The sequence below is a fragment of the Phacochoerus africanus genome, chromosome 16 (genome assembly GCF_016906955.1).
Source record: "Phacochoerus africanus isolate WHEZ1 chromosome 16, ROS_Pafr_v1, whole genome shotgun sequence".
NCBI lineage: Eukaryota > Metazoa > Chordata > Mammalia > Artiodactyla > Suidae > Phacochoerus > Phacochoerus africanus.
In genome coordinates this window covers 29,139,743-29,162,191 of record NC_062559.1, presented here as the reverse complement: position 1 = coordinate 29,162,191, position 22,449 = coordinate 29,139,743, and the positions used below count along the sequence as shown (strand labels likewise).

The window sequence follows — 22,449 nt, the reverse complement described above, 5'->3', positions numbered from 1 at the left end:
TATATATATATATATATATATATATGAGATTGTTTTAAGTTGTGAAGTGCATCTCCAGTGTTCTGCATTTGTACTCTCCTCTTCTCACAATTTCCGATTTTGGTAGCATATTTTCACATGGGTGATTTCCTACCTTTACTGTGTATATGCTTTTACTGGTGAGCCTTGTCATTTGTGGTATTTTTGTTTCTAGTTGTGGCCTTTTCTTTTCTGCCTAGAGAAGTTCCTTTAGTATTTGTTGTAAAGCCGGCCTGGTGTTGCTGAATTCTCTTAGCTTTTGCTTATCTGTAAAGCTTTTGATTTCTCCTAATTTGAATGAGAGCCTTGCTGGCTAATGTAATCTTGATTGGAGGTTTTTTCCCTCTTCTCATGCTAAGTATATCATGCCACTCCCTTCTGGCTTGAAGAGTTTCTTCCAACGGCCTTATTGGGGTTCCCTAGTATGTTGTTTGCTTCTTTTCCCTAGCTGCTTTCAGTATTTTCTCTTTGTCTTTAATTTTGGTCAGTTTGATTAATATGTGACTCGGGGTGTTCCTTCTTGGGTTTGTTTTATATGGTACTCATTGTGCTTCCTGGTTTTGAGTGAGTGGTTCCTTTCCCATGTTAGGGAAGTTTTTGGCTATTATCTCTTGGAATATATTTTCTGTCCCTTTCTCTCTCTCTTCTCCTTCTGGCACCTCTATAATACGGATGTTAGTGCATTTGACATTTTCCTGGAGTTCTCAGAGACTGTCTTCATTTCTTTTCAATCTTTTTTTTCCTTTCTGTTTGCATCAATGATTTCCACTAGTCTGTCCTCCACCTTGCTTATTCATTCTTCTGCCTCCTATATTCTGCTATTGGTTGCTTCTAATGAATTTTTTATGTCAGTTATTGTATTTTGTATCTCTGCTTGCATAAGTCTTAAGTCTTGTATTTCTTTGCTCAATGTTTGCTCTAAATTATCAATCTTTGCCTCCAGTCTGTTTCCATTGTCCTGTGTCATCTTTACTATCATCAGTCTAACATATTTTTCCTAGAGGCTGATAAAATCCTGATCACTTAGCTGTTTTTCTGGCATTTTTTCTTTCTCCCTTATCTGAGTTATAGTTTTCTGCCTTTTCTTTTTTTTGTCTTTTGTCTTTTTTTTTTTTTAGGGCTGCACCCGCAGTATATGGAGGTTCCCAGGCTAGGGGTCTAATTGGAGCTGTTGCTGCTGGCCTATGCCAGAGCCACCACAATGCCAGATCTGAGCTGCATCTGACCTACACCACAGCTCACAGCAACGGCAGATCCTTAACCCACTGAGAGAGGCCAGGGATCAAACCTGCAACCTCATAGTTCCTAGTTGGATTTGTTTCCACTGGGCCAAGATGGGAACTCCTGCCTTTTCTTTTTTTTCTTTTTTTTTCTTGTCTTTTTGCTATTTCTTGGGCTGCTCCCACGGCATATGGAGGTTCCCAGGCTAGGGGTCGAATCGGAGCTGTAGCCACCGGCCTACGCCAGAGCCACAGCAACGCGGGATCCAAGCCACATCTGCAACCTATACCACAGCTCACGGCAACGCCAGATCGTTAACCCACTGAGCAAGGGCAGGGACCAAACCCGCAACCTCATGGTTCCTAGTCGGATTCATTAACCACTGTGCCACAATGGGAACTCCTGCCTTTTCATTTTTATATGTTTTTGGTGTCATGTCATTTTTGCAGACAACAACAGCCTCTCTTACTTCTGCTGTCTCCTACCCTTGTGGCTGAAGTTGGTATGGGGGCTTGCTGTAAACTTCCTGATGGGAGGGACTGGTGCCTGCCCACTGGTAGGTGGGGCTGATTCCTATCCCTCTGGTGGGTGGGGTTTTGTCTCTGGGTGTGATTAGAGGTGCCTGTGTGCCTGGGGGGATCTTTAGGCAGCCTATTTACTGATGAGTGGGTCTGTGATCCCACATGGATTATTATTTGATGTGGGGCTTCTCAGAGCTGATGGGTGGGGCCTGACTTTCCCAAAATAGCTGCTTCCAGAGGAACACGTGCTGATGAGTATTTCCAAGAGCTTTGCTTCCAGTGTCTTTGCCCCACAACAAGACACAGTCACCCCCTGTTTTCCCAGGAGATCCTCCAAGAACTGCAGTCAGGTCCAACCCAGATTCCCATGGAGCTTCTGCTTTGCCCTGAGACCCAGCGCACACGAAAGCCCACGTGCACCTTTCAAGAATGGGGTCTCCATTTCCCTCAGTCTCATGGTGCTCCCTTGCACAAGCCCCAGTGGCCTTTAATGCCAGATACTCTGGGGGCTCTTTCTCCCAGTGCCAGATCCCCAAGTGTGGGGACATGATGTGGGGCTCGGAATTCCCACTCCTGTAGGTCAATCTCTGTGATACAGTTACTTTGCAGTCTGTGGGCTTCCCATCCAGCTGGTATGGGGTTGCTTATATTGCATAATCGCCCCTCCTACTTCTTTGTCTTCTGGAGTAGGATATCTTTTTGAAAGTTTCTAGTCCATTTGGTTGAAGGTTGTTCAGAATTTGGTTGTAATTTTGTTGTTTTTATGAGAGAAGGTGAGCTCCAGTCCTCCTATTCCACCATCTTAATCTCGTCTCCCTAGTTATTGTTTCTTAAATCAGGTGTTGATGGTTATTGCCAAATTACTCTCCAAAGAGGCTCTCTAAGGTATACTCTGTTTTATAGCCTTTGTCTGGGCTAGAGCATATGATGTGAAAAGTGGAAAACACTAAGAGACAGAGATCAGACAGATTATCTCTCTATTCCCTCTTAAACATAATGTCAAACACTCTTTCCTGATTTCCAGGCTTCCACTATGCAACTTTTCTGGGTCTTAGGGCCAGTGTGGTTCCTTTGGCAGTGATGATAGTGGGACAGTCATTGGAGTGCCCAGGTCCCGCCTGGTTCCTGTGGGATGATTGGGCAACTCCAGCAGGGAAAGGAAGGTGATCTGACATCCAACTTTGTCTTTTCCCTTATTTGGGATACTGATCTACATAAAAAAATGCAATATTTTGCTAGCATGCATGACTCCTGAGTTTAGTTCTTCTCTTTTGGAAATAAGCAGCCTGTCTCTAGAAGGGGCACAAGCCTTTGGTTTTTCAATGACACATAAAATGTTTGCCTCACAAGCTGGAAAAATCATGTAGCACTTGTGGGAAAAACCATGGACATGGAGTATAGGATATTTTCTGCCAAGAGTCTTCCATGAGACATCATCAGCAATAATGTATGAAAATATCTGAGTGCCCCCCTTTATCAACTTAAGTGTATGTGAACAAACTTTTAAAAATGACAATTCTAAAAAAAAAAATTAATAGTTCTAATACTTCCTAGCTCTGTGATATTAGATGATTACATAATTTTCTCATCTATAAAATGAGGATGATAGTACATAGGAAGTATGATCATTTTTATGATTATTATTACTGTTAATCTTTGTCAATCTGATGAGTGAAAATAATATTTTATTTAACTGTCTCTTTATGAATGGGACTGAACATTGTTAAATATGTATATAAATTGTTTTTTATTGATATATAATTGTTATTTTATATTAGGAAGTTAATAATTTTTCTGCCATATGTTTTTCAAATAAATTTTTCCAGTTTGTCATTTATCTTTTGCCTTTATTCATGGTATTCTTCTCTCATGCAAATATTTTAAATATTTATATGGTCAGATTTACAATTAATACCTTTTACTTTGTGTCTTGCCTACAAAGGCCTTCCCTTCTACGAGATTTTTTTTTTTGCCTTTTTTTTTTAGGGCCGCATCTGTGGTATATGGAGATTCTCAGGCAGGGGGTCTAATCGGAGATACAGTTGCTGACCAATGCCACAGCCACAGCAATGCCAGATCCGGGCCGCATCTGTGACCTACACTACAGCTCACGGCAACCCTGGGTCCTTAACCCACTGAGTGAGGCCAGGGATGGAACCTGCAACCTCATGGTTCCTAGTTGGATTCGTTTCCACTGTGCCACGACAGGAACTCCCCTTCTATAAGATTTTAAAAAAATTATTAAAACCTCCCGTATTTCCTTCTAGGACTTTATACTTTTCTTTTTTTACTTTTGAATCTTTGATCCAACAGACTTTTTCTTTTTTCAAGGAAAAATTGATGCAACTAAATACTAGAGTGAGATTTGTAGGCCTTTATGTTAAATAAAATATATATATTTTAACAGAGTGGTACTGCTTAGTATATATTCTTTCATTACTAATAAATAATAAATGTTTTTTACTTTTGAAGTTTTCATTATAACTAGGAGGGGTAAGTTATGTTTTAAGTCATAATTGCAACACATAAAACAAGTTGCCTTTTTTTTTTTTAAATTGTCATAGTAATCCATAAAAATTAGACATTCAAGAATGAGTTATCATTGAACATCACAAAACACATGGTTCTCATAATCAATCTTTGGAACACCTTGCTGTTTTCTAACTCTACTTTTTTATGTTTGATTATAGCAGTTTGGGGGAGGAAAATGTATTCAGTCTTAGTGATTTTTTGTTTTGACTTAAGCTTCTCTGTGGGGGAATAAAGATGAATTATTTATGTCTTATCCTCTTAGAGTTGTTGTTTGAAATTGGTATTGATAAAAATAGTGACTAATGAAGCAAGCATTGGTATGCATTGCTGGGGTATTTGAGACTATTCTTTTTCAGTTTTTCCCATTGTGGTCTGGCAAAATTCTGTTCCACCTGAAGAAGTCATGAGTGTGAGACAAATTAACTTTTTAGGTCAAGAAATATTTTACTGATTAAACATATATTTCTTCTGTGATAACTGCCTTATATGCCCAGGTCAACAGGACTCTCAGAAGAGGCCACGGAGTTTCCTGTGTTTAATTACCTTTAGCCAATGAAGGCTTGTCATGAGGTCAGGCTAAAGGGAGCCTGACCTCACCTCCCAAGATGAGAAAGTGTTTGTCTATACCATCATTATAATATAAATATTGTTATTTATTGGAGTCCTTCAGAATATTCCATAACTGTTTTTTCAGTTTTCAGATTTTAATTAGTGCTATTACTTTTTAAAAGTCCAAACTCGAAAAATTAACATCACCACATCCTTGTGAGATAGTAAATATTATTCCCATTCAATAGCTGCAGAGATTCCAGTAGAGTAGTAGTGCCTGCTTTGCCTGAGAATGAAGATTTCTAATCAGTTTTCCTTAATTACATTTACATTTCTCAAGGTCTGCATTTCTCAGATTAAAAGAGCTTTGGAGAGAAAACCACATTCTTATCAGTGACAGCAGCAACTCTGAAGAAAGAACTTTGCAGTGTTCTGCCTCTGGACCACCCTGCCTCTTGTCCACCCTGCCTCTTGTCTTAAGTTTTCAGCCTGTATTGTTCTGTCACAGTGTGCAACCCTGGTATGGGTGTTTAAATTTCTACCTTTTCCCTTTTCTTTTCTTCCAGATGTCTTTTCACCTTGGCTTCATAAAGAAAGAAAGGGGATTGTTGGAGTTTTGATTTGCATATCTGATAGGATCTTTCATTTTAGGGGAGGGGATAAGCATACATGAGGGAGATAGAAAGAGTGAAAGAAGAATTTTTTCTTTCTAACAGAACAAATTAAATAACATCACTCATTTGCTTAAAAACTTGATGAACCCAGTACCATTTGAGGGCTTGACATGTACCAGGCATCATTCAGGAACTTTGTGTTCTTAATTCATTTAATCCCTAGGGTAGGTTTTATTATCCATTTCACACAGGAAGAAATGAATTCAGAGAAATCTTAAAAAAACCTGGCTAGGAGTTCCCGTTGTGGCTCAGTGGTTAAAGAATCCGACTAGGAACCATGATGTTGCCGGTTCGATCCCCAGCCTTGCTCAGTGGGTTAAGGATCTGGCATTGCTGTGAGCTGTGGTGTAGGTCGAAGACATGGCCTTGGATCCTGCGTTGCTGTGGCTCTGGTGTAGGCCAGCAGTTACAGCTCTGATAGACCCCTAGCCTGGGAACCTCCATATGCTGTGGATGTGGCCCCAGAAAAGACAAAAAAAAAAGGAAACATGGCTATAGTCATATAATTTTATTTATTTATTTTTTTGTCTTTTTTTTTTTTTTTTGCCATTTCTTGGGTTCCCAGGCTGCAGCCACCGGCCTACACCACCGCCACAGCAACACGGGATCCTTAACCCACTGAGCGAGGCCAGGGATCAAACCCGCAACCTCATGGTTCCTAGTCGGATTTGTTAACCACTGAGCCACCACGGGAACTCCTAGTCACATAATTTTAGAGCCAAGAATCAAATTCAGAACTTTTTGACTCCAAATTAAATGTTCATCTATTTCTTATATCTCTAAATATCACTCATATTCAGACATCTCTTGAATTTCTATCTCTAGATCCTCGATCTAGTCTGGACTGCTGTAGTCTAGCCCTCTAGTCTAGTCTCAGCCTCTCTTGTGAACTCCAAGTTTGTTCATTGGATGGGCTAATCAGCCTGTCCATTTGGATGCCCCATAAATACATCAAACTCATCCTGATTTCTAGCACCTTCTTTACCTACCACTCATCCAGTTATTTCCTTCTGAGATCTCTCTTTTTTTTTTTCTTTTTTGTCTTTTTGTCTTTTAGGGTGGCACTGGCAACATATGGAGGTTCCCAGGCTAGGGGTCAATCAGAGCTGTAACTGCCAGCCTATGCCAGAGCCACAGCAACACAGGATCTGAGCTGCATCTTTCACCTACACCATAGCTGACGGCAACGCTGGATCCTTAACCCACTGAATGAGGCCAGGGATCAAAGCCGAGTCCTCATGGATGCTTGTTGGGTTCGTTAACCACTGAGCCACGAGGGGACCTCCCTCCTTCTGAGATCTTGATTGCTCCATCCTTCTAGTTGCTCAGGGCAGAAACTTTTGGAAGTCATCCATGACCCCTTTCTTATACTTTGCATATATACTCTTTCAATAAGTCTGCTTTACTTTAAAATTTCGGACGCCATTTCTGCCTGGATTACTGCAGAGGTCTCTGGATTAGTGACCCTACTTTCACCCTTGATTTCCAAGTTTATTCTAAACACTTTAGCTAGAAAGCCTTTCCAGTCAGACCTCTCTCCTGCTTAAACCCTCCAGCAGCTTTCCTTCACCCTCAGAGTTAAAGGCCTACAGGGTCTGGCCCCATTACCTCTCTGATCTTGTCTCCTCTTATGCCCCTTCCTGGGGACCTGCTTTAGCCACACAGACCTTCTCGCTATCTCTTGAGCCACCAGACACACTGCTGCCTTATGGTTTCCGCACCTCAGGTTCCTTCTTCCTGGAATCATTTCTCTCCAGACATCTGCAGGGCTCACTCCTTCACTTCCTTCAGGTCTTTGAGCAAATGGTTCTTTTTCAGTGAGGCTAATGAAATAACTTTTATAATTTTTAGGCAGGACAAGAAAAATTAGACATTAAAATTCTCTGTTTGTTTGGGCCTTAGGTGCAGTGTGCATCTGCATTACGCATTAACCAGAGCTCCTCAAAGAGAGCCTGCTTGACTGTAAGGACCTATTTTTTCCCTTCTGATGCTAACAATATAACTTCTTAGAAGAAAGCTTTATTTCTCAACTCTTTATGGGGTCACGGTGACTTGCTGCTTCCTTTATGCATGTTCACGTGAACTATGCATCCTTGGTGAATTTTATATAAAATGTCAGTGTATCGTTTTGATGTACTATCCTTTGTCTGGAAAATGTATATGACTGAGCCTTTGACTTCTAATAGGCAGAACAATTCTCAGAGCTTTTTTCTTTTTTTGATTTTTAGGGCCACACTTGTGGTATATGGAAGTTCCCAGGCTAGGGGTTGAATCGCAGCTTCAGCTGCCAGCCTACACCACAGGCACTGCAGCGCCCAATCCAAGCCACATCTGCAACCTGCACAGCAGCTCACAGCAACACCAGATCCTTAACCCATTAAGCAAGGCCAGGGATCGAACTTGAGTCCTCATGGATACTAGTTGGGTTCGTAACCCAATGAGCCACAATGGGAACTCCCCTCAGAGCTTTCTGAGAATCTGTTTTCTGGGTTATAATCCTCATTTTGGCTGAAAATTCCCTTTTTTCCCCTTAAATTGATAGTTAATTGAATTTTTGTCAACAAGGACTACTCTTGCTGCTCCATTGGCTGGTACTCTCCACTCCCTTACCCTGTTTTAATTTCCTCCTTTGCACTTACCTCCTTGTAATAAATTATGTAATTTATTTATTAATGTGTATTTTCTATCTCCCTACCCTCTGGTCTCCCACCCCCAGTTGGAAGTTCTGTAAATGAAAGGGATTTTTTTTTTTTTTTTTTGGTCTGCTTGGTTAATTTTGTATGCCCAACAATTATCTCAAGGCCTGGCACATTGTTGGTATGGAATGAATAAATTTATTAACAAACATGTATCAGGCTCTGTGCTAAGAGTGAGAACTACAGAGGCCTTCCCTGGCTCTCAAACTCTTAATTGATCCCATTCTTGTAGGATTTCTCCCTTTCAGTTAAAGGGAAACCATGTTCTACAGAGGTTATAATTCTCAGTTGTGAAAGGAACCAGCATGTGTTCAGCGGTTGTTTGTGAGAGACGTTTCATATAGATGGATAGAATGCATTCTTTTACAACAAGAAATATGCTGCCTGTGTTTTACAGGAAACTGTGTTTGGGATGTTATGCACTCTACTAAAATCCAGCTACCCCATAAGTGTCACAAGGAAGAATCAAACCCATGTCTCTCTGTCTCTGCTTTTCCGGCTCTGCCCACTGCTTCTCTAACACCTTCCCATCACCTGTGGGCGAGCCCCATTTCCCAAGCATGGCGTTTCAGACCCTTTCAGTCTGCAGTCACTCTGTGTGGTGAGCCTTAGTTTTTTTTTTTCTCTTCTGGGGCACTGCAAACTCTGGCTTCTGTTTAAAATCCTGCTTTTTACCTAATAGGCCATATTTGTAGTTTCACACCTTTGTAAAGTGTTTTTCACTAACTCAAATGGTTTTTCTTCCCTTAGAATTTGGAGAATCCCAGCTCATGTGTTACTTCCTTTGTGAGGCCTTTTTTAGCTTCTCTTGGGGAGGTAGTTGGTCACTGCATACTGCTTCCCAGAATGCCACCAATCATGTGGTATTTACTTATACTTTCCACTATGTTCTCTTTAGATCCTCTGAAATGGGGCTTTCTTCTGGTCTACTTTGCTTTACCAATAGCTCACACAGGGCCTAGATTATACCATATACTAAGTAAATCTTTCTTCAGCCACTTAATGATGACATGAGCTATAACGAGTAATGGAAATATCTAGGGATTTTGAATTTAAAAATAGAAGAACGACAGTTGTAATCTGAGAAAAGTTTGGAAGACACCTCATAAATGCTCTGTGGATGAAGCATTCATTCATATATTCATTGCCCCAGGATAGTTATTAAGTGTATGGACTTAATGGGTTCAACACCTAGCCCTGCCACTTACGTCAGGCTTAACTTCACCAAATGACTTGTCTTTCTAAACCTCCCCACCTGGTCTATGAAATGGGGGATAATATTGGTGCCTACCTAATAGTGTTGTTGGGAGGATTTGATAGCAATGTGTATAACGGGACTGCCTATATTAAGCACTAAATACATAAATAAATAAAATTGCAGTGAAGCTTTCTGGAGGAGTTAATATTTGTATTGTGTGATCTTATATTTAAATTGCATTGAATAGATTGAGCAAAATGCTAATTAAGGACATCAGTCGTTTTTTAAAAAACACTTTTTGTTGCTTTGTGTGTTCATCCTTCAGAATTATTTCTGACACTCATCTTTTTATTATATAGAGCCCTCATTTGAAGTGATGAATTGAATATTTTAAACATTTAAATGAAGAGGGTTTAGAAATTATTATTGCAGGGGAAGCAGTTGTAACCTGAGAGCTGTATGTTTCATCAGAACAATTTAATTACAGGCATGTGACAATCTTAGTGTTGTTTATGAGGTGGGTTAGGGAGATGTTTTACCAAGTGGAGCATTTGATTGCAAGAACTGAAGCTCACCCAGAATTTGTGTGATGGTCCCTGTGACATGGTGTCTATATGATTGAACTTTGTTTATAAAGTCTTCTATTAAAAATTTAAAACTGGAGTTCCTGTTGTGGCTCAGTGGTTAGTGAACCCGACTAGTAACCATGAGTTTTTGGGTTCGATCCCTGGCCTTGCTCAGTGGTTTAAGGATCTGGTGTTGCCGTGAACTGTGGTGTAGGTTGAAGACACGGCTTAGATCCCGCGTTGCTATGGCTGTGACATAGACCAGCAGCTACAGCTCCATATTGACCCTTTAGCTTGGGAACCTTCATATGCCCCAGGTGTGGCCCTAAAAAGAAAAAAAAATTAAAACCATGCAAATGTGTATGTCCAGCTGCAATATGATTTTAAATGATTCAGTGTCTGGCACTTTATACTCTTTGTGCACTGTCAGAAAACTTCCTAGGCTGGCAATAATTAAAGGATTTGTATTACATAGATGTATTATGAAGTCTGTGACATCTAAGGGTAGGTTAGCCAGCTTAATACCAGGTGTTTGGAGGCTGGGAATGTTTTTCATGGTTATAAGTCTCCGTGCCAAATTTTTATTTAGTGTGAGAGCATATGCTGAGAAAATAAATCAAGACGTAAACAATGGCATAAGAAATCAGTTTGGAAGTCAGGGATTTATTTTCCTGTCCCACTGTACTGTGCTTGTAGAAATAACACCAATTACATATGAAACAAAGTATTCTTCAATTCATTAAAACATGTTGTGTTTAGCTGCTAGAGATGCAGCAGTGAACAGGATGAACAAGATGAGGATAGTCCCTCCTTCATGAAGCTTATGGTTTGATGGATAAAGCAGATATCAAATAAATACGCAGTGCATCCGTGTTTACCAAAGAGGGGGCAGAGGTCAGGGATAATTGAGCTCCTGCAACAGTTAAGGTAGTCAGAGAAAGCTTTTCTGAGGAGTTGAGAATTAAGGTGCAGGATTCTAGGAAATCAGCCTTATGAAGAATTGCCTTTCAGGCAGAGGGGCTCAGCACATGTAAAGGCTCTGACAGGGGAAAGAGCCTGAGTCTTGCTGGTGCAGAAAAGATGCCAGTGGAGCAGGAGTGGAAGTGGGAAACCAATTAGGAAGCTATTGAATAAGATACTAAAAATGCTGTTCTGGATCGAGGTGGTCATGGTGGAGAGAGAGCAAGATGATGTGTTCAGCATGTATTTGAAGAGTAGAACTAGCGGGGCTTGTTGGATAGGGTGGTAAATGAGGTTAGATGGAGAAATCAAGGATGACTCCCAAGTTCCTATTCTGAGGAACTGAGTGGATGGGAGTGCCATTAACTGTTATAGGAAGTTATCTGAAGGAAATAGAGAAGGACACACAACAAAGGCCAAAGGAAATATGAAGATTGGCAACCCTTAGTAGAGTCTAGCCACCCACATGTTTTTATTCCCATTCTCTTGCTCTTTACCAAAATAAAAGCTTTTCATCTGATGCAGACTCTTTGAACACAGTACAGCCTCTGTGTCATCAATAATTTATGCACTGTTCTCAAGTAAAAGCCCTAGTGTCCAAGGCCTTGTGATTCTGATCTGGTTTCCCAGAATATTTCACAGAGTAGATATGAAAGGCAAGATTTAAAAACAAAAATGCCATCGTTTATTAATATGGTGCAATTTAAAGGGCCATGATTAAATTTTGCCCAGAGTCACTCTCCTTCCCTAGGTATGTATAAAGGTTGCCATTCTTCTAGGGCCTGTTGTACTAACACCTGCACTCTGTTTATTGGAAACTAAACAGGTTGATTGGTATGTTTTGCTTTCAGTTGATTTTTTTCCCCATCTAAACCACCAGAAAGGCTTTTAGAGGTATAATTTTGTAGCCCTCCATCTGACATTGGCAGTTACTTTTTCAGGAAAGCAGTTATTCTCATCCATTTTTATTCTTTTAATAATAACTTTTCTTATTAAAATAAAATATCTTTGGTGAAGATAGTTTGGAAAATACAAAAAGTTATATAATCATCTGTAATTTCAATACTAAGAAGCAAAAAATTTTCCTAATCTTTAAAAAAAAATCTAATCACTGTGATGCTTCATACTAGTTTTGTATCATCCATTTTTTTTCCACCTAACATTCTGTTGTGAATCCTTTCTATATCTTATTACTGTTATTGAAAGATGACATTTTAAATGGCTCTGTACCATTCCGTGGCATGGAGCATTTAATCATTTTCCTGTTGTTGAGCATTTAGGTTATTTGCTGTTTTTTTGTAGAGAACTTTTAAATGAAGGAAAAAAGTCAGACAATTTTTACAGAGCACAGAGTTTTAACAAAAGAAACCATCTTCTACTCAAACCAAAATAACCTGTAAAAACCACCATCTTTTCCAGGCAGTTTTAGAAAAATGATTGGGGCATCTGAACAATAACAGTAAAAGTCCTAGTTTTGGGCTCTCTGTTCTTGCAGTGCTTTTCTGTGTCCTGGAGGTACCAGAGATAAATACGGACTCCCTTTGTCAGGCTCCTTAGCATCGCTACTCTCTGCAATCTTCACCTGGGTCCATTTGTAGCTGGCACTTAGGACTATCACCTGCAGCACCAGCTAGAACAAGGGAGCTAGAGGCACAGCTCTCTTACCACAGTTTTGGGCTGCCAGATTTGCACGGCTTCATCCTCACCCAGCCTTCCTGTATGGCAGTCCCTCAAGTCTTAGCAAGTCACCTCCTTCTAGCCATCCATATACTCAACAACTGTTTTTGAGCCCCATCAAGTTCCTGGACTAGATATTGGGGAACAATGGCGAGACAGATGCAGCCACCCTCATAGTTCATGCTTGATGGGAGGCAACTACACTGATGGAGGATAGATTGTTACTATGGCTTGGGAGAGTGATATATCAGTGTTCTAGAGAGTTCTGACCTTGGTTAGAATAGCTAGTATAGATTACTCTTTATATATTGTGTTTTAAAACCTGTGCACATACTCATTTAGGTGTGAGCTGCATCTGTTAAGACTATAAAATGAGATAAAAGAACACAGTGAAACAGAGGCATTGCTTGATAATGCTGTGTGTCTCTGCTGGCCTTTTCTATTATTGGAATTGTCAGGCTAGATCCTCAGGTGCCATAATGCAAGTCTATCATAGTCCTTCGGGGATCAGGAACTACTCTTCCTTGCTGTGCCTGTGACACATGTCATCTGTAACATGTACACATGCCCCATGTTAAAAGTGGTGGTGAGAAGAGCCAGACTTGAAGTCTTCCTAGAGGGTGACATTTATTCTGTTTTCATTTCCTTCCTCTTCTTAAAAAGACACCTTGAACTAGAATATAAGCACACTATGCCTTTGGTTATTCCTTTATCACGCTTGGTCTGTGCTATAACTGTGCTGTGCTGGAGGGCAGGGTAACATGTTGTGCTTTCCTGTTTAGTTTATTTGGTAATTTGGCAAATATATTTTTATAGGTAAGGAACAAGATGTCCTTTGTGAACATTTTCCCAACACATTAATTATTTTTTAAAAACAACCAGCATTTCTAATGCATGCAATCTTTGTGAAATTTACTGGACATATCAGGAAGTGCAGCAGAGAAATAAATTTAGATTTTAGCAGTACATCCATCTCATGTTCCTTTGCAGAGATGAAGAAATATGGGCAGTTAAAAGGAAAAGCAGATGAATTAGGAATGTTAGGTCTTATATTTAGTGATGATGTAGAACAAGGAACCCTAGAGATGCGTATGCACAGGTCCTGAGTTAACACCTCTTTTTAGTCATGTGCATCTGGAATTTGCACTCAGATCGTTATGACATGCACCAACTGCTATGCTGTACCTAACATACCTAAGTCCCACTTTGCTCTGTGGAGTAGTGGGAATTTATCTGATAAAATATCAGATGCTGTTGGTGTTCATATTTTAGTAAATTGCAGATACCTTTCTGGTACTCTTCCTTCTTTCTGTTCAAATTGTCAGTAGGACATTTTTTCCAGCTAAATGATCCATATGAGATGGGAATATTGATTTGTGTCAGGTGAAAAAAGAATTTCAGTGCACTGCTGAAGAGTGTATTTCTTTCTCAGAGTTGTGAGTTATGTGATATTAAAAGAGATAAAATAAAAGAAAGTGTAAATTGGAAGGAGCTTAATACACACAAGGGATGCTTTTACATCAGAGTCACTGTGGGGGAGGATGCTGGTGGTGTCCTGTGGGGTTCTAACTTTGTTCCTGTCCATTTCGATACCATATCAGTTCTTGGGATGAAGAAAATAGATGCTGCTTATCATCAACTTGTGGATGATCTAAAGTTGTAGATTAAGTTTTCATTGATTATGTTTTATTTTTTCTAATGATTTGAAAGGCAAACCTTTTAAAATGACTTTGAATTGTGGCCAATTTAAAGCTTTTCATAAACATGCTTAGAGCTGTATTTTACTATTTATCATATTTGACTTATGTATTCACTATTTTTTAAAATGAGGTATAATTGACATATAACTTGTACTAATTTTAGGTACACAACATAATGATTTGGTGTATTTCCAAATTCATTCATTCTTAATATCTCTAAAAGTGCCTTTCTTTTGCCATACCTGTGAATGAAAACTGGACAGGACAAAACTAAAACTAGAATTTTAAATTTTCAAAGAAAAAAAAATAGGAGTTCCCGTCTTGGTACAGTGGAAAAGAATCCGACTGGGAACCATGAAGTTGTGGGTTCCATCCCTGGCCTCGCTCAGTGGGTTAAGGATCCAGCGTTGCCGTGAGTGCTGTGGTGTAGGTCGCAGAGGCGGCTCCGATCTGGCATTGCTGTGGCTGTGGTGTAGGCCAGCAGCAACAACTCTGATCAGACGCCTAGCCTGGGAACCTCCATATGCTACGGGTGTGGCCCTAAAAAGACCAATCAATCAATCAATCAATTTGTTAGGCCAAGGACTGTTTCTTCTACTTTGTTTTTCATACAATTCTCAACATGATATTTTGGCTATAACTGATGTTATTCTCATAGTGTCGATTTGATGTGAATTTTTTAAAAGTAAGAACTGAGCCTTAGGGAGTTGTAAAATACTGAATACATGCTTTGCATCAGGGCTCTTCCTAATTGGAGATTGATTGAGTTATGTACTAACATGTCTGGACTTGATTATTTGTTGTCAAATGCCTAAACATAGCAAGTAATAGCCCAACAAAGACCTCTGACATCAACTAGTTATCGTGTTATTTCAGAACCTACTAAATCATCAGTTTGAATATAGTATAAGGAACTTCCTTATTGGGACTTATTTTTCCTTTTAATAGGATGCCTTTGAAAAAAGTGGTATAGTAGAAAGACTCAAGAGACCTGAACTTTGTCACTTTGGATGTGGCCTGTCACTTGTTGGGACCAAGTATTTGTGCTGTTAAAAATCAAGATCCCTTGAGATTCTTTTTCAGGTCCTTTTACCATCTGTAGAGTCTGGCAGCTACAGTAATCCTATCAAAGTGGGATGTTTTGCAGAACTCCAGTTGGTTTGAGACAGTGCCTCTGACTCCTCTGACTTAGGATAACAGCTGTTTCTTGTGTGTGGGCCACAGATTCCGGGATTTATGTAAGCTGTCATTAGAAAGCACACTCATTTCTCATGAGTTTTTATTTTTAAATTCTTTATAAATCGTATCTGTGAGTGTCAAGAGTAGCAAGAATATTGCCTAATTTGTGTAAGTGATTGGAAACACATCTGCTTTTGTGTTTTGAGAATAGATTATTCTCCAGCTAGTCAGGTTATCTATTTAAATAAGACAGGGAAACCAATAACACATTTTCTTTTTGCAGAACAGCAGTTATTTCCCATAAAGTTTGCATGATGAAGTTTTGTTTTTATTTCCAAGTAAAACAAACTTTCTTAACTTTATCTGTTATCAGAAATTAATGATAAATTTGCATAAAAATGTTAATGTGGAAAACTTAAAATGTGTTCTATTTAATACCCATTGTTATGCAACTTTTCTTCTGGTTGTTTGTGGAGACCTCTTTTTCATGAAGGAACATTGTGTTTCTTTACTCAAAGTCTGAATTTGCTTTGATTTCTTGGTTCAGTGTGGTGAGTTGTGTACCATAATTCTGAAGAGGAAACCAAGTACTGTTTAAGAGAAATGAGGTAGAATTAGAAATCATATTTTCATAGCTGTCTCATTTTATGAGAAATTACAATCTAGTAAATTTTTAATTCAGCTTTTATAATTATTTTTTTATTTTTTTTTATTTTTTGTCTTTTGTCTTTTGTTGTTGTTGTTGTTGCTATTTCTTGGGCCGCTCTCACGGCATATGGAGGTTCCCAGGCTAGGGGTGGAATCGGAGCTGTAGCCACCGGCCTACGCCAGAGCCACAGCAACGCGGGATCCAAGCCGCATCTGCAACCTACACCACAGCTCACGGCAACGCCGGATTGTTAACCCCCTGAGCAAGGGCAGGGACCGAACCCGCAACCTCATGGTTCCTAGTCGGATTCGTTAACCACTGCGCCACGACGGGAACTCCTCAGCTTTTATAATTATTAACTATGTTTATAAAAATACTGTGTGATGGTATCAAAGAAAGAGCAAATATAATTTCTGCTCTTGAATAGAAATTATTTTTTAAAGGGAAAAGAGGACTGTTCAAGTTGAAAAATATTTCTTTATTGGAGTTCCCGTCGTGGGTCAGCATTTAATGAATCCGACTAGCATCCATGAGGACACTGGTTCGATCCCTGGCCTCGCTCAGTGGGTTAAAGGATCCGGCGTTGCTGAGAGCTGTAGTATAGGTTACATACGTGGCTCAGATCCCATGTTGAAGTGATTGTGACTTAGGCTGGCGGCTACAGCTCCAGTTCAACCCCTAGCCTGGGAAACTCCATGTGCCACAGATGTAGCCCTAAAAAGACAAAAAAAATATGTATATATTTGTTTATCTAACATATACTAGAATGAACACAGATTATGGCAAAGTTGTATGTATGTGCATAGGTATATAGTATTTCTGGCACATATATGTATATGTGTGAAATTCCTGCTAATTTGAAACATGTAGATCTAGATCTATTCTGGAATTGAAAATAATGGAATTCCTCAGGTCTTTCACTTCATGAAAGTAGTGCCTCTGGTCAAAAGTATTGTGAAGTACAGAAGTACTCTTGTTACTAGCTCAAATTCTTATATACTAACTTATTAGTTGTATTTTAATTTATTTCTGCCCTTGGGTCTTAGGCCCCCGCCAGTTTACAGGATTTGTTTACTTAAATGTTAAAATTTAATTTTGAAATTTCAAATCCGTTTGATCATTGTAACTAGTTGATACATATGTGGTACATCCTTTGGAAGAAAGGACTGAGGATGTTCAAAGCAGCCTGGAGAGGAGAGGAATGCTCCACTAGGCAAAGGCTGTGGGTGGGGCTAGACACTCTCTGGCTGGACAGTGAAGAAGTGATGAGTCTGAAAGGTATGGAGTCAGTTGAAGCAGGAAATGCAAACAAGGCAAGCAGAGTATCAGGTAATTCATGATTGCAACACCATGTATAAGGGAAAGGTTTCTAATTACAGTGCTGAACTAATTTTCCTCTGCCTCTTTCATGATTCCAGCTAAGTGGAAAACCTTGTCTCTTTCCGGTGTTTTGTAGCTAGAACAGATGGTGGACCTTCAAGTACGTTTTGAGCTAAGTAAAGGTTGGGGCGTAATAATTGAATTACGGAGGCCTTGTTATATACAACAACCATCTCAAGAAATAGGCATGAAGCTTCTTCACTTTGAGAGAAATGAGGAACAAGTAATTAGAAAGCCAAAGCATTCTATGTGTGTGCAGCATTTTAATTTCTAAATCTGGTCACTGACTTTTCCAAGGTAATTTATGCATATATTATGATTTCAGTCAAAATCACTCTGGGGAGTTCCCGTTGTGGCGCAGTGGTTAACGAATCCGACTAGGAACCATGAGGTTGCGGGTTCGGTCCCTGCCCTTGCTCAGTGGGTTAACGATCCGGCGTTGCCGTGAGCTGTGGTGTAGGTTGCAGACGCGGCTTGGATCCCGCGTTGCAGTGGCTCTGGCGTAGGCCGGTGGCTACAGCTCCGATTCCACCCCTAGCCTGGGAACCTCCATATGCCGAGGGAGCGGCCCAAAGAAATAGCAAAAAGACAAAAAAAAAAATCACTCTCGGTTTCTGGGAGGGAACTTAAAAGAATAATCCAAAGGAAAAATGAACTTGGGAGCCTTCCAAGGAACTTTCCAAATAGAAGAGCAATGAGTAACAATGATGAAAAAGTATAAACACAGATCTGTGGGATGATACTTGTCTAGAAGTAGATTCAGCAATATGTAAAAAATAAAATATGTTTTCTCCCTAAAAGGAAGGATTATAGTGCTGTTGGGAGCTGAGTAGCAGTTTTTAAAAAAATATTTACATCAACATCTTTTACAATATACCAACATAAAATTGAAATAAATTAGTGATCTTAATGAATTAATGAAATTAAAGGAAAAAAATCATGTCATAGGAAGGCTAAACGAAAATAGAATATATAATAGAACTGTGAGAGTATATCTTCTTTGTGTTTAAATAATAAATAGAAAAACAAAGAAAAAGATAGATTTGAAAAATATTTAAAATGCATATGCAGTAACAGCTGTTAATGGAACAGTAATGGAGTGGGCAAATAGATCTGTCTGCACCAATGTGACTGATAAAGAATATCTGTAAAGTACAGCCATCCCTTGCTATCTACAGGGGATTGGTTCTAGGACCCTTGCAGATACTAACATCTGTAGATGCTTAAGTACTTTATATAAAATAGCATTATATTTGCATTTAACCTATGCACATTTTCCTGTATACTTTAAATCATTTCTAGACTACTTATAATACTTAATACAGTGTTGTAAATACAATGTAAATACTATGTAAATTGTTGCCAGCACTCAGCAAATTCAAATTTTGCTTTTTTGGAACTTTCTGGAAATTTTCTTTTAAATATGTTCAATTGTGGTTGGTTGAATCCACAGATGGGAAACCTGAGGATATGGAGGGCTGTTAGTATAAAGTGCTTGTTTGCTTTTATCCCTCAAACATTGAGACTTCTATAGGTGAGTGGACGAAACAGATAATTCACACAAAGGGAAATATAATTAGTAAAATGAACATGAAAAAAAAGTTTATCATAATTCACTATCAAAGGTCTTGTTTAAATTTATAGCATATAGATATCATTTTGTAATTATTGAGGTAATTCCTCTTCTCATTGCTAAAGAGAACATCTCGTTAGCAAATTTGCTGCAAAATTTGTACGTTTTGGGGAATTTCCATTTTGGTGCAGCAGAAATGAATCCAACTAGAATCCATGAGGATGCAGGTTTGATCTCTGGCCTCCCTCAGTGTGTCAGGGATCCTGCATTGCCATGAGCTGTGATGTAGGTCATGGACGTGGCTCAGATCCCATGTTGCTGTGGCTATGGTGTAGGCCAACAGCTGTAGCTCCAATTTGACCCCTTGCCTGGGAATTTCCATATGCCCTGAGTGCAGCCCTAAAAAGCAAAAAAAAAAAAAAAAAAAAATTGCGTGTTTTTATTTTAAAAAGAAATTAGGAACTTGTTCATTGGGCTGGTGAAGAAATTGACACATTTCCTCTTGGGGGGAAAAAAGACAAACTACAGGAAAAGTAGTAGAAAAATTGATAAAACTCTTTGGGCTAGTAATCTTATCCTTAGAAATCTATCCCAAGGAAATGTGTATTCACACCGTGATCAGACCCTTCTGGTTCCCGAAATAGCAAATGATTTGAAATAACCTCAATGTTCATCAAAATGGAATTGGTATATTAGCGATGCTACAACATTACAACAGAAGCTCATCAATTAACTGCGATGAAAAGTGTGAAGACTAAATATTTAATATACATTTAAGTATAATGTTAAATGGGATAGAACCTATGATTTCAACAAAAAAATAAGTGTGTGTGAAAGCTAATAGGCAATAATGAAAGTAATTCTAACAAAATGATAGTTTACAGGATATTTTAAAATTGTTGGAATAATGTTTAATGTAATATTGCCTTTCCTATAAATAAATAGAAAAAGAAATCTAATTCCTTTCTTGTGAAGTCAATTATAAGTCATGGAATAGAAACTTGTGGACGTGGAGTTTCAGCTCTCTGAAGTCAGTGGTTGGTAGGGAAGAGATGGATCCACCATTTGGCTTTTTTCTTACTTTCCCAGTCATGCAATTTGGCTCTAAAGATTCTTTAATTAACAGGAGAAGCAGGGAGGGCAGGTTTCTCAAGATTCAAGGCCATTAGCCCAGCCTTTTTGCTGGCCATCTTGCTGAAATTTATTTGAACTTACTTTCTAAAACTTTTATGTGAATGTGGTGAGGTTGAAGAGGGAAGGGGTAGTAGAAGCAAGGTATGATGCTTTTTAGAGGTTATTAGATGCAAATAATTTATTATCTAAAATAATTAGGTACCTAAAGGACAATTTATATAAATGATCTGAATCTCAGATTTAATGATAAGAAAAGAATGATTGTAAATGCTCTACTTTCCAGAAATCATTAGTCAGAGAGTTTGAATTTTGCTTCTGTACATCAAAGAGCAAGAACATAAGTCGAAGTAGTATTGCAAGTGGCAGGTCTGGCTCCAGAGGCATTAGCAAAGATGGAAGATTAATTATGAGTGGGTACTGGAGAGTGACACTGACATTGAAATAAAATGTGTAGCCATTGTTATGACAGAAAAAGAAAATAATTGTTATACTAGTTGTTACTTGGAAAATCAATATATAGGACAATGCTTAGGAATCCAGGCCTGTTTGCAGATTATGTTTGTAGTTTGCCCTCTATTCTAAAGGATACTTATTTGTCACTGAGTTCACAGAATATTAGTCATCTTGGGCTGCCATAACAAAATACCATAGACTGAGTGGCTTAAATAACAGAAATTTATTTCTCAGAATTTGGAGGCTAGGAATTCCAAGATCAAAGTGCTGGTGATTCATTCTCTGGTGAGAGCACACTCCCTGGCTTGGAGACAACCGCTTTCTTGCTATATCTTCGCATGGTGCGTGCGCGCGCGCGCACACACACACACACACACACACACACACACACACGCACACACACACACACACACACACACACACGAGAAAGCTGATGTCTCTTCTTATTAGAGTACCAATTTCATCATGAAGGCTGCACCCTTTTTACCTCATCTAAACCTAATCACCTCCCCAAAGGCCCAACATCCAAATACTTTGGGGTTAGGGCTTCACAGGGAAGACACAGTTCAGTCCATATTCCAAATAGTAAGTAATCTTGCCGGCAGGGACACTATCTTACACTTTTTAAATCTGCAGGCAGAGAGCTGATTGAGTTGCACATGTGCTGCCATGGAGATCAGAATCAGTATTAGTTAATTAAAGGTGGTAGTTTTTTAATCTTTTGCTCATTGTGATATGAAATTCCATCACAATTCCATAGTAATCTATGGAATTTATTTCGAAGAGTTAGCCTTTTGTTAGAATGCTGAGCAACAATAGCAGCTAACTTCGTGTGTTTAATTATTTTCTTTCCTTTTCTAGCATGTTTTATATGTGCTAAATTTTCTAGGATACAAAAAAAATCTGTGAAATCTCATCAAAAGATGTTATTCTACAAATTTATCGTAAGTAAATTAAATCAAATTTATATTCTTTGTATGCAAAATGTGAAAGTTTATGTACTCTGTATATTGAACATTGGGTAGACTTTGGGACAAGAGACAAAGGAAGAAATGGTACATCCTGAGCTTGGCCAGCAAATCCTGTGACCAAACTAGTGTATCCATTCTGTGCCCCAAATAATGGGTTAGTTCTGTCACTTCAGTTAGAATTATTGGTGTCTTAATCCCCCACTTAGATGGTCAGAGTGGAGCACAAAATGATGGAAATTTTTGGTTTTTTCATCTTTCAAGAGGAAGAAAAATCAAAGTTAAGAAATCCCTTGGTTTTGACTTTTGCCCAGACTCTCTCCTTAATTTATATCCAATGATATTTTAAAGTACTGATTTTTTTTAGCATAATGTGATAGGGGTTTTATCCTGTACATGGAAACATATCTCAATCAGAATTAAAAATAACTGGAAATAGGACCTTAAGTGTTTGCTTGTTTAGTTTGTTTGCTTTTGTTTTTTAATTTCACTCAGTTCTCTTTTGAAAGTCTAGGCAGAATTAAATTAGAAAGAAAATCTGAGTGGTTAGGTTCTTTTTATAATATGACTGATAATTTTATGTAAATGATAAAAAATAAATTCCAACTCATCTTTTGTGTGTGCGTGCGTGTGTGTGTGTGTGTGTGTGTGTGTGTGTGTGTAAAGCCAGGGCAAGATAAAAGATTTTCAGAATGATAAAGCTTTTATTTCCATTCATGCTCATCCTTCAGTTGAGAGAAAAACTTTTTAAGTTTGCATTTGTATAAAATACTTACATCTACTGCTTTCTTGGTTTCCTCT

The 22,449-nt window shown here is 38.8% G+C and overlaps 1 protein-coding gene across 11 annotated transcripts in view; it reads left to right on the top strand.

Annotated features, from left to right (window-relative positions):
- Positions 1–22,449, top strand: part of ST7 (suppression of tumorigenicity 7) — a 259,456-nt gene that overhangs the window by 83,908 nt on the left and 153,099 nt on the right. The window contains exon 1 of one of the 11 annotated variants that reach the window (XM_047762923.1): positions 21,106–21,624. The exons of the other annotated variants lie outside the window; for them this stretch is intronic. The gene's annotated coding sequence lies outside the window, so the exon portion shown is untranslated. Of the gene's footprint in view, positions 1–21,105; positions 21,625–22,449 lie in introns of those variants that run through there. 11 annotated transcript variants of the gene reach the window in all.